Source organism: Carica papaya, chromosome 7, assembly GCF_054855325.1.
Source record: "Carica papaya isolate Zhongbai chromosome 7, ASM5485532v1, whole genome shotgun sequence".
Taxonomy (NCBI): domain Eukaryota; kingdom Viridiplantae; phylum Streptophyta; class Magnoliopsida; order Brassicales; family Caricaceae; genus Carica; species Carica papaya.
The window spans coordinates 2,801,323-2,805,000 of record NC_142315.1 but is presented as its reverse complement, the minus strand read 5'-3'; positions in this window follow the sequence as shown (position 1 = coordinate 2,805,000).

Sequence of the window (3,678 nt, the reverse complement as noted above, 5' to 3'; positions counted from 1 at the left end):
TATCCAAGTGCTCCCTTTAGGTATATGTATGTATGTATATGTATGCATTTATAAATGTTCGTATATATGTTTGCATGCATATGTATGTATGGATGCATATGCATGCAAGTACGCATTTATATGTATCTCTGTGTACTATTCATGTATGCATATGTAAGTGTATACATATGTATGTATGCATGAATGTATGTATGGACATTTCAATGTATATATGCATGTATGTGTGTATGCACTGATGAATATATGTATGTATGCACTAATGAATGTATGTATATCTGTATATATGTATATATGTATACATGTATGCACTGATATATGTATGTATGGATGTATATGTATATGTATATGTATTTGCATACGGATGTAGATATATGTATGTATGGATGTATATGTATATGTATATGTATTTGCATACGGATGTAGGTATCTATGTATATGTATGTTTTTATTTTTTCTACTTTTCTTTTCTTTTCCTTTCTCTTCTCTCCTGTTCTTTCTATTCTTTTCTTTTTTTTTCTTTTCTTTTCCTTTCTATCTTTTTCTTTCCCTTCTTTCCTTTCCTTTCCTTTCATTTCCTTCCTTTCCTTCCTTTTCCTCTCCTTTCTTTTCTTTTCTTTTCCTTTCTTTTCTTTTCTTTTTCTTTCATTTCCTTTTTTTTCCTCTCCTTTCTCTTCCTTTTTATTCTCTTCCTTTCTTTTCTTTTCTTTTTTTTACTTTTCTTTTCCTTTCCTTTCCTTTCCTTCCTTTCCTTCCTTTTCCTCTCCTATCTTTTCTTTTCCTTTCTTTTCCTTTCTATCTTTTTCTTTCCTTTCTTTCCTTTCCTTTCCTTTCATTTCCTTCCTTTCCTTCCTTTTCCTCTCCTTTCTTTTCTTTTCTTTTCCTTTCTTTTCTTTTCTTTTTCTTTCATTTCCTTTTTTTTCCTCTCCTTTCTCTTCCTTTTTATTCTCTTCCTTTCTTTTCTTTTCTTTTCTTTTCCTTTCCTTTCCTTTCCTTTCCTTTCCTTCCTTTCCTTCCTTTTCCTCTCCTATCTTTTCTTTTCCTTTCTTTTCTTTTCTTTTTCTTTCATTTCCTTTTTTTCCCTCAACTTTCTCTTCTTTTTTATTCTCTTCCTTTCTTTTCTTTTCTTTTCTTTTTTTTTACTTTTCTTTTCCTCTCCTTTCCTTCCTTTTCCTCTCCTTTCCTTTCCTTTCCTTCCTTTTCTTCTCCTTTCTTTCCTATCTTTTCTTTTTCTTTCATTTCCTTTTTTTCTCCTTTCCCTTCCTTTTTATTCTCTTCCTTTCTTTTCTTCTCTTTTCATTACTTTTCTTTTCCTTCCTTTTCCTTTCCTTTCCTTTCTTTTCTTCTCCTTTCTTTTCTTTTTCTTTCCTTTCCTTTCCTTTCATTTCTCTTCCTTTCTATTCTCTTGCTTTCTTTTCTTCTCTTTTCGTTACTTTTCTTTTCCTTCCTTTTCCTTTCCTTTCCTTTCCTTTTCCTCTCCTTTCTTTTCTTTTCGTTTCCTTTCTTTTCATCATCAAAATAGCCATGTTACCTTAAAATATTAGGAACAGTTGAAGTTCAAAATTTTTGGTGAAGAGTGTTTAGTTAGTGACAACGTCTACTAAAATTCAGAATAAAATGGAACAATTAATCTAACATTTCTCATTTCTCTCCCTTTCTTTACTTTTATTTTCCTTTCCTTCCTTTTCCTTTCCTTTCCTTTCCTTTCCTTTCCTTCCTTTTCTTCTCATTTCTTTTCTTTTCTTTTCCTTTCTTTTCATCATCAAAATGGCCATGTTACCTTAAAATATGTAGGAGCTGTTGGAGTTCAAAATTTTCGGTGAAAAGTGTTTAATTAGTGACAAACTCTACTAAAATTCAGAATAAAAGGGAACAATTAATCCAACATACTAATGAAAAAGTCTTAAAAAAAATTGAGAAATGATTTGTACTAAATATACAACTAACATAACACACATCTACTGCAGTTGAGTAATGGATAGCCCACCATTTTAGGAGTCCTGTACTAAAGAGTTAAAATTTGTAAAAATACAAAAACACTCAGAGTCCACCAACATTTGAATATGTTATATTTTGCATACAGTAAAACAGTTAACAAAGAAACAAAATTTACCTCGTGAGTGTATTTCTTCATTGGAAGAGTAAATGTCCAAGTTAACCCATATATACTATCATAAGTGACATTGTCTGTCGATCTATAAGAAAGTGAGGCTTAAGGTCCCTACGACATCTACTGCAATTGAGTAATGGATAGCCCACGATTTCAGGAGTCCTGTACTAAAGAGCTAAAATTTGTAAAAATACAAAGACACTCAGAGTTCACCAACATTTGAATATGTTACATTTTGCATACAGTAAGACAATTAACAAAAAAACAAAATTTACCTCATGAGTGTATTTCTTCATTGGAAGAGTAAATATCCGAGCTAATCCCAGATATACTATCATAAGCGACATTATCTGTAGATCCATAAGAAAGTGAAGCTTAAGGTCCCTGCGACGAAGAAAAAGTGCAATATAAGAATAAGTTTTGTATCTGAATTAAGTGGAGATTGAAGAAAATACCTATATAACACTGCATGCGCGTGGCAAAAACAACACCTTTACAGAGTTGGTACACCAGACTCTGCAATATGTTCATTAAGATAACACTGCATGCGTGTTATTTACCTTGTGTATTTCTTCATCGGAAAAGTAAATGTTCGAGCTAATACCAGATATACTATCATAAGAGACATTGTCTGTCAATCCATAAGAAAGTGAGGCTTAAGGTTCCCTGCGACGAAAAAAGAGTGCAATATAAGAACAAGTTATGTGTCTAATTTAAGTGGAGATTGAAGAAAATACCTATATAACACTGCATGCGCGCAGCAAAAGCAACACCTTTACAGAGTTAGTACACTAGACTCTGCAGAATTCATTACGATTTTTGGTATCAACTTTAAATTTTGAAATTTATGAAAATATAAACATAATACCATAAATTGTCCATGTCTTGACCGTTTTAGCAGGAATGTTCTCTCCAACTTAGTGGTAACTCTTAATCAATTTCTTGAGATCAGTGTCCAAGTGTTCCCTTTAAGTATATGTATGTATGTATGTATACGTATGTATTTATGAATGTACACATATATGTATGCATGCATGTAAGCATTTATATATATGTATGTGTGTGTACTATTCGTGTATGTATGCATATGTGTGTGTACATATGTACGCATGCATTTAATGCATGTGTACACATGGATGTGTGCACGTACGTTTCAATGTACGTATGCATCCATGTATGTACTGGTGAATGTATGTGTATGCATGTACGCATGCATAGATGTATTGATGAATATATGCATATATGGATATGTGTATGCATAATCCATAAGTATGATTGTATATATGCATATGTATGTATTTATGTATTTATGTATGCATATGTATGTATGTATGTATGCACTTATATGCATCTATGCCTATGTACGAATGTATGCATGTATGCATGCATGTATGTACTGATGAATATATATATGTATATATGTATGGATGCATGTATGTATTGATACGTATGCATGCGTATGTACATATGTACTGATATGTATGTATTTATGTATCTATGTATGCATTTTATGTATGCATGCGTATGTACGTATGTACTGATATGTATGTATTTATGTATCGATGAATGCA